The following is a 16,933-nucleotide window of genomic DNA, read 5'->3' as shown; positions in this document are numbered from 1 at the left end:
CGGTGTACTATCTAGTTCATCTCACATGTCAATTAAATCTCACATAAGCCAAAATCTCACATAAGACAAAATCGTAAGCACACGTAGGGGTAATTCCGACCCGTTCGCACGCAGCGGTTTCTCGCTGCGGTGCGAACGGGTGCGGAATGCGCATGCGTGGCAGCTGCTGTGCACGTGCGCGACATTGCCCTGCAACAGGGGTCGCCGGGTTACGTCGCGGCTACCGACGGAAGCGGTCGCAGTAGCGACCGCTAAGAAGATTGATAGGAAGGAGGCGTGGATGGGAGGATCCGGACCTTTGGAGACCGTTTTCGGGGAATAGTGAGTAAAACGCAGGTGTGTCCAGGACAACGGAGGGCGGAGGTGTGACGTAAAAGCTGGGCCCATCATCGCTGGATCCATCGCAGAGGGTAAGTAGTCCAGCCCTAGTCTAATTCTGCTGGATAATTTTTACCTTAGCAGGACTGCACAAGCAATCGCAGCCCTGCTAAGCTAAAATACACTCCCCCATAGGCGTGGACTATTGATCGCAGCAGCAGCTAAAAGTTGCTGGCTGCTATCAACTCTTAATGACCACCATAGTCCATATTTCAAGAAAAGTTAGTCAAAATCGGTGGTGCTGAGCTCCGGGGAGTTCAAGGGAAATCGGAAAGTGAAAATCGGGCATAGCAAGGATCTTACCGTGTGTAGACACCATTAGACTACATTTATTTATTTCACTTAAGCAATGCAAAATAGACACTGTACAGATACCATTACACTAATTAATTTTTGTGTCATCTGAAAATTAATATTATTAATAATAATAATAATAATAACAATTATTATTATTAGTAGTAGTAGTCGTCGTAGTAGTAGTAGTAGTTGTTGTAATATTATTAATATTATGCCTTATTTTTAAGGGACTCAAATGGTCTGCAGCACTGTGCTTAAGTGGTGAATAATAGAGAACACATTTGAACACATTTAACATTATTAAACAATGCTCAAACTTACTTATACAAAAACATTCAATAACCAATGAATCACAAATTGATAAAGTATAAACATACTGTATAAACAGAACATAGGCATGTAGATCCAGATACTAACAAACCAATGAGCATCAGTGATCAGCAGGGCAGTAACAGGGCAACAATGCGAACTGGGCCTGCACACCCCCCCCTACCTCCCATGACATGTGACATCATGGTATCACAGGGGATCTGTAATCCGAGTGAGGTAGGCGCAGTGACAGATTTGAGGGGGGAAGAGAGGGCATGTGCCAACTATCATTTAAGAATTTATTTAATTTTATTTATTATGCAACAACACACAAGCCCACTGCCTGCCACCAGGAGTCCCCAGCAGCCAGAGGCTGACTGGCGTAGAGAGGGCTATTGACTGATGATTTTATATTTCTAAGTGTATTAAGAGTTCCCCAGCCCAGTGAGCCAGCTGGTCCAGGAAACATGGTAAGTCTCCAGTTTACCATGTACTTCTGGGTGGCTGGCCCCTCCCCAGGGACAAGCAGGAGAGCTCCAGCTCCAATCCCATCATCAGTTGGTGTGGATCCCAGGGATTATGCTCTGCACAGGGCTTTCCTCAGGGAATGGACAGATCCAGGAGCCCCAGCATGGGACACAGGAGCCCGGGGGTACCAGGACTGGTGCTGCAGATACCTCTGACTGCTTCCTCCCTGACACACCACTGACTGCTCCCTATGTCCCTGACACACCTCGGACTGCTCCCTATGCCACTGACTGCTCACTAAGGGGTCTATTTACTAAGCCTTGGATAGAGATAAAGTAGCTGGAGATAAAGTACCAGCCAATCGGCTCCTAACTGTAATTTTTCAAACACAGCCTGTGACATGGCAGTTAGGAGCCGATTGGCTGGAACTTTATCTCCAGTGACTTTATCTCCATCCAAGGCTTAGTAAATAGACCCCTAAGTCCCTCACATACCCCTTCAACTGCCCCCTATGACCCTGTCTGTTGCCTATGTTCCTGACACATCTCTCACTAATCCCTATGCCCCTGACTGCCCCCAATGCTGATGACTGCTCCCTGTGTCGCAGAAGCACTGACCGCACCCTATGTCCCTGAGACACTGGCCTTTGACTGCTCCCTATGTCCCTCAAACACTGCACCCCATATCATAGAGACACAGTCTTGTACTCCCTGCACCTCAGACCTATCACAAAAACTGCCTGGCACCCTCTCCATCTCACTCACTGCCTGTTACCCTATCCCTGGCATCATCCACACCCTGGCGTCACCCACTGCCTGTCCCTGGCATCATCCACTGCCCCACCCTATTGTCACCCTCCATGTCACTTATAATACGCAATCAGGAACACAAATATTTGCAATACCATTAAGTTTCTGGTGAGGCTGCAAGGGGCAGACCTTGTGAGTGAGTGAGAGGGTCTCTAACTTGGAGTAGCAGAGGGGCTGTGATTGTTGCGTGTGTGAGGGGCTGAGATTTCGTGTGTGTGTGAGGGGCAGATATATTGAGGGTATAGGGCTGCCTTTGTATGTCTTTGTTTTTGTTCTATTTTGTGTGCGAGCATACTAGGTACTACTGCCCAGGGACGCTGTCAGTGGGGAAAGAGCCTTCTGCTGCTGCCAGCAGGTACTACCAGGGACCCACAATCGGCCTGCGGGGTCTGAATCCACTGCTGAGCTGCACAAGGGGGCAAGGAAGACTGCTGCTGCAGACATCAGAGGAGAGGACGGAAGGGGACGGAGACTACTGAATAAAAGTAAAGGAACCAGTGACTACTGCTGCATAAAAGTGAAGGATTAAAGGACACAAAGGATAGATAAGTATAAGCCCAACTTCATTATTGTATAGTGAGTGTTTTGCCTAGATTGTTTTGCTTCTCTATTTCTTCTTGGGTAACAGGGAGTTAGACCTTACAAAAATATATGTGGGGCTGGGATTGGGGATTTCACTCGTGCATGTCGTGCAAGATGTATGCGCACCTGAAGCAACCATCCTAGTGTGAGTACACCTGCACGAGGTGTGTGTGAACGGTTGCCCTGGAAGCCCAGGTAACTGATTTAGAGCAAACCGTTACGCGACTGAGGGAGATTCACAATCTCGAGCAAAGTTTAGATAGAATGGTGGAGGAGTTGAGGGAAGGATCACTGGTAGATGTGGATGACCAGGCAGTTAGCTGGGTCACAGAAGGAAGAAAAAGAGGGGGAGGCTCGACATCTCTGAACTATCAAAACCAAATAAATTTGCACGACTGGACGAGGAATCGGAGGATGATAGTGAGGAAATGACGGTGCCGGAGGAGACTGTTCCATCTAGCAACCAGAGGAGCGGTCCCTCTGGCACAGTTGGGATAAAAGTTAGTAAGGTAACTAGTCAGATTGTGGTGGTAGGAGATTACATTATTAGGAAGACAGATAGGGCAATCTGCTACCGGGACCGTGATTGCCATCTGTTGTCTCCCGGGTGCTCGGGTGCGTCACATTGCGGACCGGGTAGATAGATTGTTGGGAGGGGCTGGGAATGATCCAGCGGTCTTGGTGCACGTTGGCACCAACGACAAGTTAGTGGAAGGTGGGATGTCCTTAAGAAAGACTATAGGGAATTAGGCAAGAAATTTAAGGCAAGGACATCTAAGGTAATATTCTCTGAATTATTACCCGTGCCACGCGCTAGCCCAGGGAGACAGAGGGAAATTAGGGCGGTAAATGTGTGGCTTAGGGATTGGTGCAGGAAAGAAGGGTTTGTGTTCGTAGAACACTGGACAGACTTCTCAGTCAGGCGCCATCTTTTTTGTCGTGATGGATTGCACCTGAATGAGGAGGGGACAGCAGTGCTGGGGGGAAGGATGGTTAGAAGGTTGGAGGAGATTTTAAACTAGGTACCTGGGGGGAGGGTTTAGCAAGAAATCACGGGTCATTCAGTAAGAATAGCAGGGGTGGCGTTAGTGAACAAAACGGGGGAGGAGTAGGGGGGAAGAATAGAGCAGATGGCAAGGGTAGTAACATGGGAACTAAAAAGGGTTTTAGAATAACAGTAACCAATGACGATTACGGGTCATCTTTGCTGCATAAGAATTATGATGTCCCTACCATAAGGGGAAATACATATCTCAATTGTATGTATGTAAATGCTAGAAGCCTCACAGGTAAAAAGGGGGAACTAGAAATCCTCGCAGCAAGCTAGGAATATGATATTGTAGGCATTACTGAAACGTGGTGGGACGAATCTCACGATTGGACAGTCAATCTAGAGGGTTACATGCTGTACAGGAGAGACAGACTAAATAAACGGGGTGGAGGGGTATGTCTTTACGTAAAGCCATTTCTAAAACCTGTTATACGGGAAGATATTCAAGAAGGGTCTGTAAATACCATTGAGATGTTATAGGTAGAAATTGCATGCGGGGGTAAAGGAATAAAGAAGTTATTATTGGGGTTATGCTACAGGCCGCCTGGTATTAATGTGTCTGACGAGAAATTGTTACTGAATCAAATTGAAAGAGCAGGAGGAGTAGGGGACATAGTAGTGATGGGAGACTTTAACTATCCAGAGATAAACTGGAAAAACAATTCATGTGATACTGCTAGGGGCAATATGTTTTTTAACACGCTAAATGATAATTACTTAGTTCAATTAATTGAGGAACCAACTAGGTATAATGCAATCTTAGACCTGGTATTAACTAACAATGGGGAATTGGTATCAAATATTGAAGTAGGAGAGCCAATAGGTAATAGCGACCACAATATGGTCACATTCAATATCAGTTTTCGTAAGCAGTCCTATACTGGCTCAACTAGGACTCTAAACTTTAGCAAAGCCAACTTTGACATGATGAAGGAAGTGTTAAGGGACATTGAATGGGAAATTGTGTTTCAAGGAAAAAATACTACAGAGAAATGGGATGTATTAAAATCACTGCTAACTAATAATACTCGTAACTCTCTCCCTGTGACCCTCTCCTGTCACCCTCTGTCTCTCTCTGTCACTCACTTCCTCTGTGTCTCCCACTGTCTCTCCCCATCACCTACTGCCTTACCTACTGCCTCTCGCTTCTGCCATTATCTCCTGGATTTTGGGTAGTCCTCTCGGACTCCCACAGGAATAAGTCACCCTCATGTATCCTGCCCACATACTTATAAAATGGCGGCATAGAGACTCAATGATGTTATTCTCAGAGAAACACCTCATCCCACCCCCCACAATGACAACCAGTTGTTATTTATGTGACGAGGTGGATGCAGAACATTTTCAGATCCAGAAATGTAATGTAATTTATAAACAAATAAAATAACATTGGCCACAAGAAGGCAACTCTCCTAATGCGGTCTGTGACGGTGTCGGTACATTAAAGATTATCTAAAAGGAGTGTATTTTTATGTACTACTAGTTAAATGAAGACAGTATTTGACGGGGGAAGCAGCAGATGAACCACTTGCAGAAGCATAGATTTCTAAATTGCACCTGCTTTAGGGGTGAGATACAGTAAATGAGGCATCTAAAATGAATCATTTATGCAGGCAGCACATGTACAGTAGGGTCTTTGCTGATCCAGGAGAGACTGCTCTAATTTCTCTAAGCTTTGAGCTAATGCTCATTTATTTCATTTGAAAATCAGTTGTAAATGTTACACTAAATAAATGTTTCAGTTCTGAACAGAAATGTTCTTAATGGCTGGTTTTTCAGCACAATTGTCCTTTAAAATGTAATTAACAAGTTCTAAAAAAAAACCATAACTTTTGTTTCATTAACTATATTCAATTAAAAGTGAAAACTAGCCTTATCTACAGTATGTGTACAATTTTATCTACAGTATGTGTACAATTTTATCTACAGTATGTGTACAATTTTATCTACAGTATGTGTACAATTTTATCTACAGTATGTGTACAATTTTATCTACAGTATGTGTACAATTTTCCAGTCTATTTTGTTTTGGGTGAAATATTCAGGACCTGGGAGCTAAATTTAGCACATCTACGATCACTTTCACAGACATGCGGGGGGACGCCCAGCATAGGACTACTCCGCCCAGCATGTCTGGCTCTGCACCCCCGCACAGGTACAAAAGCATCACACGGCCAGAACGGCGTCCCAACACCGCCGGCCCACCCAGCAAACGCCTCTGTGAATCAGGCAGAGGCGATCACTGGGCTGAGATGCCGATCACATCTCTGGCATGCTCCGGCGCACTCCGGCGCCTGTGCATGCGCAGTTCAGACCTGATCGTCCGCTGTGAGAAAACGCACAGCAGCGATCAGGTCTGAATTAGCCCCCTGGTCAGTAATATGACACAATAATGGATAATTCCAATTATAACATTACTTTCATCTTTTCTTTACAGTGCAGTGCTCTTCCCAACCTGTCCCTATATACAGATTGAGTCTCCCTTATCCAAAATGCTTGGGACCAGAAGTATTTTGGATATCGGATTTTTCAGTATTTTGGAATAATTACATACCATAATGAGATATCATGGCGATGGGACCCAAGTCTAAGCACAGAATGCATTTATGTTTCATATACACCTGATACACACAGCCTGTAGGTAATTTTAGCCAATATTTTTTATAACTTTGTGTATTAAACAAAGTTTGTGTACACTGAGCCATCAGAAAACAAAGGTTTCACTATCTCACTCTCACTCAAAAAATTCTGTATTTCGGAATATTCCGTATTTCGGAATATTTGGATATGGGATACTCAACCTGTACAAAGAAACAATCATTAGAAGTCTGTAGTGATCAAACAGCCAAACAACATGGCAACTGTCAAGTTTCAGTGGAATAAAAAAGTTACAATTTCTCTAATTTTTTTGTATTCTAAATCAGAACTGATTCAGGCTTCCACGGGAGGTTCTTTGATGAGGAACTCAGTACAGTACCATCATCCAGGGCCGGATTGGCCCACCAGGATACCATGACAGATTCCGATGGGCTAGTCCCATATCCGGGCAACGTCACGCGCGCGCATTGCGGCCGCCGCGCACGCATATTCCGGACCCGTTTGCACCGCAGCTACAAACTGCTGCGTGCGAACGGGTCGGAATGACCCCCATAGTCCGTGTTCTCTCAACAATTGTATGATTTGCACGCTCACTCACACCATTTTAATGGGGTGCAAGTCTGCTTTCCTTTTATACAACTCTCACACACAGGTCTCTCAGTATTACTCACAGTGATTCCAGTTGCCATTCCATAGAGTAGTTTCTGGACATTGTCATATCCTAGATGACCTAGACGCCTGTGCAACAGCTCCATCGACTTGTTTGAATCAGAGGCCGCCATTGCAGAACACTGCTTGGTGTCCAGGATATACAGTTGGTTGCACCGGGTTGCTGAAGCAATTATAGTCCCTTTCTCATTTTGCACCATACATTTGCCCTTTGCAAACTGGACTCTGTAACCCTTTTTCTCCAGGACGCTTACAGCAATGAGATTGCTTCCCATATCTGGCACAAACGTCTTGGATGTCCATAATAAGTGATTCACCTTTAATTCTTAAACGCACTGTGATTGTCCCAACTTGCTGTTGTATCTGGCACTGCTGGGGGGCATTATTTGTGTATCTGGCACTGTGAGGGGAAGGGGGGCGTTTTTTGTGTTTGTGCAACTGTTGGCGGACATTAACTGTATATCTTGCACAGCTGGGGGGGTATTAATTGTGTATCTGGCACTGCTGGGGGGCATTACTTGTGTATCTGGCACTGTGGGGGGAAGGGTGGCATTTTTTGTGTTCCTGCAACTGCTGGTGGACATTAACTGTATATCTTGAACTGCTGGGGGGCATTAATTGTGTATCTGGCACTGCTGGGGGGCATTATTTGTGTTTCTGGCAATGCTGGGGGCATTATTTGTGTATCTGGCACTGCTGGGGGACATTGTTTGTGTATCTGACACTGCTGGGGTGCATTATTTGTATATCTGGCACTGCTGGGGGGCATTATTTGTGTATCTGGCACTGCTAGGGGACATTATTTGTTTATCTGGAACAGTTGCGGGGCATTAATTGTATATCTGACACTGCTGGGGGGCATTATTTGTGTATTTGGCACTGCTGGGGGGGCATTATTTGCGTATCTGGCACAGTTGAGGGGCATTATTTGTGTATCTGGCACTGCAGGGGGCATTCATTGCATAGCTGACAGTGCTGAGGGGCATTAAGTGTATATCTGGCACTGCTGGGGGGCATTACTGTGTATCTGACACTGCTGGGGGCAATTAATTGTATATCTGGCACTGCTGGGGGGCATTATTTGTTTATCTGGCACTGATGGGGGAATTATTTGTTTATCTGGCACTGCTGGGGGGGCATTATTTGTATATCTGGAACTGCTGGGGGGCATTATTTGTGTATCTGGCACTGCTGGGGTGCATTATTTGTGTAAAAAAGAAATCACTTATGTGAGAGAGCGCAAGCAAATTTTAAACAATTTTATTTTGTATTAAAAATATATAAAAATTTTTAATATAACATCATTATATGCATAAATTGCTAAATGCCTTTGAAACGTATGATTGCTATTTCAACACAATAAAACTACCATAGATTAGAACCATGTGTCCATTATTAGTGGATTGATTGACACCACCTGCCACTAGTTTGCAGGGTTATCCACTCCGTTCCTTTTTTGACACTTTGTGGCTAGAATACAGTCCAATGTCCCGCATCAACAGATTCTAAGCTTTTTATCCACAGTATTGTTATATTATATTGTTACAGGTGGAACTTCATATATTGTGTCTCTTATTCATGAATTTATTATAGCGGGTATATCCATGGTTAGATTCAAATGGTGTAGATTATATTCATAGATAAACAGACTTATATTCACCTGCAGGGATTTCCTCTCTGAACCCTTGACACTTAGGTGGTATTGTGTCTGGTAGTACAGGGATGATAAGGGATTTAGAGGATATATCTCACCTCACCATTCACAGATGTTACTGTTGTCGCTCTGTGTATATCCGTGACCGGTCACCATAGATTTCTCCTTGTTGCTATATTCCACATACAGCTTATTGTACACACCCGTGCAGTGCCCAGCAGGAGCGGAGGATCACAAAGATGATCACTGTTAAAGCCGCCCGGCTTTCCCCTTACCGGAGTAGGTAGATCTTACTGCGGGGTATCCTTAGGTCATATGGCACTCAGCTCACGGCAGCACGCCGCTGGATTTTCCCTTTCTGCTGGCGCCGTCTGACTCCTCTTTACCCAGGCAGTTGAGAGCTTTGCAGTGTGAAATTGATCCTCCAGGTGCACGGCCGATGGTTACCTTCTGATGAAACCGTTACAATATCATAACGGAGAAACGCGTTAAGGGCATTCTGCTAGTGCCTTTGGAACACTCTGTATTGAACTGTGAGACAGACATCCTGGCCGTGCACCTGGAGGATCAATTTCACACTGCAAAGCTCTCAACTGCCTGGGTAAAGAGGAGTCAGACGGCGCCAGCAGAAAGGGAAAATCCAGCGGCGTGCTGCCGTGAGCTGAGTGCCATATGACCTAAGGATACCCCGCAGTAAGATCTACCTACTCCGGTAAGGGGAAAGCCGGGCGGCTTTAACAGTGATCATCTTTGTGATCCTCCGCTCCTGCTGGGCACTGCACGGGTGTGTACAATAAGCTGTATGTGGAATATAGCAACAAGGAGAAATCTATGGTGACCGGTCACGGATATACACAGAGCGACAACAGTAACATCTGTGAATGGTGAGGTGAGATATATCCTCTAAATCCCTTATCATCCCTGTACTACCAGACACAATACCACCTAAGTGTCAAGGGTTCAGAGAGGAAATCCCTGCAGGTGAATATAAGTCTGTTTATCTATGAATATAATCTACACCATTTGAATCTAACCATGGATATACCCGCTATAATAAATTCATGAATAAGAGACACAATATATGAAGTTCCACCTGTAACAATATAATATAACAATACTGTGGATAAAAAGCTTAGAATCTGTTGATGCGGGACATTGGACTGTATTCTAGCCACAAAGTGTCAAAAAAGGAACGGAGTGGATAACCCTGCAAACTAGTGGCAGGTGGTGTCAATCAATCCACTAATAATGGACACATGGTTCTAATCTATGGTAGTTTTATTGTGTTGAAATAGCAATCATACGTTTCAAAGGCATTTAGCAATTTATGCATATAATGATGTTATATTAAAAATTTTTATATATTTTTAATACAAAATAAAATTGTTTAAAATTTGCTTGCGCTCTCTCACATAAGTGATTTCTTTTTTAGTTTTATATTGGTATAAACTTCAGGATACTGAGTGGGAGCTGCAATTAAATTTTAAGTGGTGGTGAATAGCTAATTTCTGACACTACATGTGAATATACGACTGCGCCTGAATTTATGTTTACACACGGACGCAAGGGAGTCCACAAATAAAGTGGGTCCGGTGCGTTCCTGTGTCTATATAATTGTATTGTGTATCCTGCATTATTTGTGTATCTGGCACTGCTGGGGGCATTCATTGTATATCTGGCACAGCTGAGGGGCATTAATTGTGTAACTGGCCCTGCTGGGAGGCATTAATTGTGTATCTAACACTGCTAGGGTAATTAATTATGTTTCTGCTGCGAGGTACACTGGGCTCCACAAGGAATGGACAATGGGGTGTAGAGTAGGATCTTGATCCGATGCACCAACAGCTTTGACTGTTCCCAGAAAGCATAGCACCGCCTCCTATATCACCCCGCTTACCTGCACAGGATCTCAGTTTTGTAAGTTGGTGCTGCAGTAAGCAGGCACTTAACAGAGGGGCTGCTCCAGGCAGCCCTAAGAAAAGCTTTTTCTGAAGAAAAAGTGAAGACTTCAACGGCAGCAGCGGTGGTAAATGTCAGGAGGCATTCACTGCTGCAGCTCCAGCTCTCCCCAGCCGCGCTGTACACTCCGAGCCCTGGTTGCCGGGTACCTACAGCGGAGGCTCCGGTTTTCTTCACGTTAGACACACACGGCTGGGGCTCTCCGGGATCGCGTGGCCGCGCTTCGGGAGGTGGTGAGTGGGTCCCGCTTGCGGGACCCGGTCTTTATCGCAATCCGGCGTGGTCAGTGGGAGGCGGGCCATGCGCGCTGGCGGTGGACACTGTGGCAGTACAGGCGATCCCACTAGATCACCAGGGCATGGGCGCAGGTCAGGATTTCTCTCTAAACCGGTTTTTATATCGCCCATATATACAGCTTATTACTACAATTCTTCATCACTAAACTACCCCCAGTATCCCTATTGTTCCCTTCCCCCGTCCATTCAGTCAAATTCTACAGTCATTCACAAGACAAGCACTGATGTATAGTGATACATCAATTAACACATTAAACACATAAATAAACAAAATCAATACATTTATCATATCACATTGTAGTATAACTCGATAGATTTTATTGGACACATAAACTGTCACACAGAAAATGTACATAACTTGCAACCACGCACAGGAAGAACAGTCCAAAGACCGTTCTGAATGACAGATGAAAACTCCAGCATGACCAACATGAACCAATCACCAAATACAAGGACGTTTATAACGATCCTTGAACAAAAGGCATGTAATCCTTGACAAAGGCACTTCGTTGATGAAACGCGTTGGAGATTGCTAATTCAGCTACAAACTCTGCACACACTGCACCCCATTCCCCTCCCCGGCCGTAGAGGGAGAAGATACGGAGCTATTACCGCACGAGAACCCTGTAGCACGTGATGCGGGGGAATTAGTACAACGAGACTCGAAGACGGAGGGTAACAGCGGCCACTGCACTCACACGGGGACCCAGACAAGACAGACCGTTTAAGAGAACAGGACACCATAGGACACAGGTACGGAAGCTGAGCCAACACAGGTGCGCCGAACGCACCCCCGGCGGTAAGTATAAGAACAAGCCCATTACCATTTCTCCTCATCAGTGGTCATCCTCACAACACTCACCACCTAAAGGGTATGACAGGCGGGACGCTGCAATAGTCATTTCACCCACAGGACACATTGACTGTTTCACATGAATTTAGAAGGGACATAGGTACAGACAGAACCTATGGTAAAGGTGCACCCCTAAAATGTACACCTGACATTCACCCTAACAAGGGGACCTTCTGAACATAGATATACCATCTAGGAGGGTATACAACATAAAGGGTGATCTGCATGATACACCTGATGACAGATTAGCTCACTATATTATAACAGAAACTTCTACTTAAATAGAGTATTTTAATAAAGACGGACATTCTTCATCACTCACAATTCATGAGAATCATTTAACACATTCAGTACCTACATATTTCAATCATCAACACTAGTAGTATACTAGTCTCCCCACCCTCCTTGATCTTCCAAACCCTTCCTGTCCTTTCCCGGTTTACACCCATCCATCCCCAATTATCCTTCTCTTAAGACTGTGCTGACCACTATCTATTCTGTAATCTTGTGTATGATTGTTAAGAAATGTGTGATTTAATAATAAATGACAATAATATATATATATATATATATGCTTTTATTTTCAGAACACTCCATATACACACATGTATAATATATATAATATATGTCTTAGTGGAAGGGATTGGCAAGACAAAACTATTTTGTTAATGTGAATGTAGTCTGACAAATAAAGCAGTTAATCCAGAATTACATTGTGAGCATAAACATGAAGGTGTCCGTGTCACAGGGATAATAATTAGAGATGTGCGGCTGGCACTTTTCGTGTTTTGTGTTTTGGTTTTGGTTCTAATTCCACTTTCGTGTTTTGGTTTTGGCTTGGTTTTGCCAAAACCACCCTTTCGTGTTTTGGTTTTGGATCTGGATGATTTTTGAAAAAAACATAAAAACAGCTAAAATCACAGAATTTGGGGGTAATTTTGCTCCTACGGTAATTATTAACCTCAATAATATTCATTTCCACTCATTTCCAGTCTATTCTTAACACCTCACAATATTGATTTTAGGCCTAAAAGTTGCACCGAGGTGGCTGTATGACTAAGCTAAGCGACACAAGTGTGAGGTACAAACACCTGGCCCATCTAGGAGTGGCACTGCAGTTACAGACAGGATGGCACTTAAAAAAACTAGTTCCCAAACAGCACATGATGCAAAGAAGAAATAGAGGTGCAATTAGGTAGCTGGATGGCCAAGCTAAGTGACACAAGTGTGCGGCAAAAAAACACCTAGCCCATCTAGGAGTGGCATTGCAGTTACAGACAGGATGGCAGATTTAAAAAATAGGCACCAAACAGCACATGATGCAAAGAAGAAAAAGAGGCGCAATGAGGTAGCTGTATGACTAAGCTAAGCGACACAAGTGTGCGGCACAAACGCCTGGCCCATCTAGGAGTGGCACTGCAGTGGCAGACAGGATGGCACTTAAAAAAACTAGTCCCCAAACAGCACATGATGCAAAGAAGAAAAAGAGGTGCAAGATGAAATTGTCCCTGGGCCCTCCCACCCACCCTTATGTTGTATAAACATGACATGCACACTTTAACAAACCCATCATTTCGGTGACAGGGTCTGCCACACGACTGTGGCTGAAATGACTGGTTTGTTTGGGCCCCCACCAAAAAAGAAGCAATCAATCTCTCCTTGCACAAACTGGCTCAACAGAGGCAAGATGTCGACCTCATCATCATCCTCCGATTCCTCACCCCTTTCACTGTGTACATCCTCCTCTCTGAGTATTAATTCATCCCCACTGGAATCCACCATCACAGGTCCCTGTGTACTTTCTGGAGTCAATTGTTGGTAATGGTCTTCCCGGAGGACTTTATAATTCATTTTGATGAACATCATCTTCTCCACATTTAGTGGAAGTAACCTCCTATGCCGATCGCTGACAAGGTTACTGGCTGCACTAAACACTCTTTCGGAGTACACACTGGAGGGGGGGCAACTTAGGTAAAAAAAAGCCAGTTTGTGCAAGGGCATCCAAATTGCTTCTTTTTCCTGCCAGTATACATAAGGACTGTCTGACATGCCTACTTGGATGCTGTCACTCATATAATCCTCCACCATTTTTTCAATGGTAACAGAATCATATGCAGTGACAGTAGACATGTCAGTAATCATTGGCAGGTCCTTCAGTCCGGACCAGATGTCAGCTTTCGCTCCTGACTGCCCTGCATCACCACCAGCGAGTGGACTAGGAAATGTTATCCTTTTCCTTGCAGCCCCAGTGGTGGGAGAAATTGAAGGAGGAGCTGTTGACGGGTCACGTTCCGCTTGAGTTGACAATTTACTAACCAGCAGGTCTTTGCACCTCTGCACACTTGTGTCTGCTGGAAAGAGAGATACAACGTATGCTTTAAACCTAGGATCCCTAGGATTGAGCACGGTGGCCAAAATGTAGTGCTCTGATTTCAACAGATTGACCACCCTTGAATCCTGGCAAAGCGAATGAAGGGCTCCATCCACAAGTCCCACATACTTTGCGGAATCGCTCCATCTTAGCTCCTCCTTCAATTTATCCAGCTGCTTCTGCAAAAGCCTGATGAGGGGAATGACCTGAATCAAGTTGGCAGTGTCTGAACTGACTTCACGTGTGGCAAGTTCGAAGGGTTGCAGAACCTTGCACAAGATGGAAATAATTCTCCACTATGCTTGAGTCAGGTGCATTACCCCTCCTTTGCCTATATCGTAGGTGGATGTATAGGCTTAAATGGCCTTTTGCTACTTCTCCATCCTCTGAAGCATATAGAGTATTTGAATTCCACCTCGTTACCACCTCTTGCTTCAGTTGATGGCGGGGCAGGTTTAGGAGTGTTTGCTGACGCTCCAGTCTTCGGTACGCAGTGGCAGAATGCCGAAAGTGGCCCGCAATTTTTCAGGCCACCGACAGCATCTCCTGCACACCCCTGTCATTTTTAAAAAAATTCTGCACCACCAAATTAATTGTGTGTGCAAAACATGGGACATGCTGGAATTTGCCCAGATGTAATGCACGCACAATATTGGTGGCATTGTCCGATATCACAAATCCCCAGGACAGTCCAATTGGGGTAAGCCATTCTGCGATGATGTTCCTCAGTTTCCGTAAGAGGTTGTCAGCTGTGTGCCTCTTATGGAAAGCGGTGATACATAGCGTAGCCTGCTTAGGAACGACTTGGCTTTTGCGAGATGCTGCTCTGGTGCCGCTGCTGTTGTTGCTGCGTGAGGCCATACATCTACACAGTGGGCTGTTACAGTCATATAGTCCTTAGTCTGCCCTGTTCCACTTGTCCACATCCGTGGTTAAGTGGACACTGGATACAACCGCATTTTGTAGGACACTGGTGACTCTTTTTCTGACGTCTGTGTACATTCTCGGTATTGCCTGCCTAGAGAAGTGGAACCTAGATGGGATTTGATACCGGGGACACACTATCTCCACCAATTTTCTAAGTCCCACTGAACTAATGGTGGATACCGGACGCACTTCTAACACCAACATAGCTGTCTAGGACTGAGTTATCTGCTTTGCAAAAGGATGACTGCTGCCATATTTCATCTTCCTCACAAAGGACTGTTGGACAGTCAATTGCTTACTGGAAGTAGTACAAGTGGTCTTCCGACTTCCCCTCTGGGATGACAATTGACTCCCAGCAGCAACAACAGCAGCGGCAGCAACAGCAGGCGTACCACTACAGGATCACCTGGAGGAATCCCGGTTAGGAGAGGACTCCTCAGTCTTGACAGTGACATGGCCTGCAGGACTACGGACATTCCTGACTGAGGAGGAAGTTGACGTTGAGGGAGTTGGTGGTGTGGCTTGCAGGAGCTTGGGTACAAGAGGAAGAATGGATTTAGGTGTCAGTGGACTGCTTACTCTCTTGCCCAAAGTTTCACAACTTGACACTGACTTCTGATGAATGTGCAGCAGGTGACGTATAAGGGAGGATGTTCCTAGGTGGCTAACATCCTTTCCCCTACTTATTACAGATTGACAGAGGCAACAGATGGCTTGACACCTGTTGTCTGGATTTGTGGAGAAATAATTCCACACCGAAGAGGTGGCTTTTTTGGTAGTTTGCCAAGGCATCACAATGGGCTTCTTCATCCTAAGGACAACAGGTGTCTCCCCCGGTGCCTAACTTAAACAAACCACATCACCATCAGAATCCTCATTGTCAACTTCCTCCTCATCGCCAGCAACACCCATATCCTGATCCTGGTGTACTTCAACAGTGACTTCTTCAGTTTGAATATCAGGAACTGGACTGTGGGTGCTCCTTCCAGCACTTGCAGGGGGCATGCAAATGGTGGAAGGAGCCACCTCTTCCCGTCCAGTGTTGGGAAGGTCAGGCATCGCAACCGCCGACACTCTTGGACTCTTCTTGGGGATTTGTGATACCATCTCAGAACGCACAGTTCTTTTCTGTGCTCTTTCCAGCTTAACTCTTTTAATTTTTCTAGCTGGAGGATGAGGGCTTCCATCGTCATGTGAAGCTGAACCACTAGCCATGAACATAGGCCGGGGCCTCAGCCGTTCCTTGCCACTCCGTGTTGTAAATGGCATATTGGCAAGTTTACGTTTCTGTTCAGACGATTTAAATTTCTTTTTTTTTTGGGTTCTTTTTACTGAACTTTGGGGGTCATTCCGAGTTGTTCGCTCGTTATTTTTTTTTGTGCAACGGAGCGATTAGTCGCTAATGCGCATGCGCAATGTCCGCAGTGCGACTGCGCCAAGTAAATTTGCTGTGTAGTTAGGAATTTTACTCACGGCATTACGAGGGTTTTTCTTCGTTCTGGTGATCGTAATGTGATTGACAGTAAGTGGGTGTTTCTGGGCGGAAACTGGCCGTTTTATGGGAGTGTGTGAAAAAACGCTACCATTTCTGGGAAAAACGCGGGAGTGGCTGGAGAAACAGAGGAGTGTCTGGGCGAACGCTGGGTGTGTTTGTGACGTCAAACCAGGAACGACAAGCACTGAACTGATCGCACTGGCAGAGTAAGTCTCGA

Source organism: Pseudophryne corroboree, chromosome 8, assembly GCF_028390025.1.
Source record: "Pseudophryne corroboree isolate aPseCor3 chromosome 8, aPseCor3.hap2, whole genome shotgun sequence".
In the NCBI taxonomy this organism is placed as follows: domain Eukaryota; kingdom Metazoa; phylum Chordata; class Amphibia; order Anura; family Myobatrachidae; genus Pseudophryne; species Pseudophryne corroboree.
Note: the sequence above shows the minus strand (reverse complement) of the source record.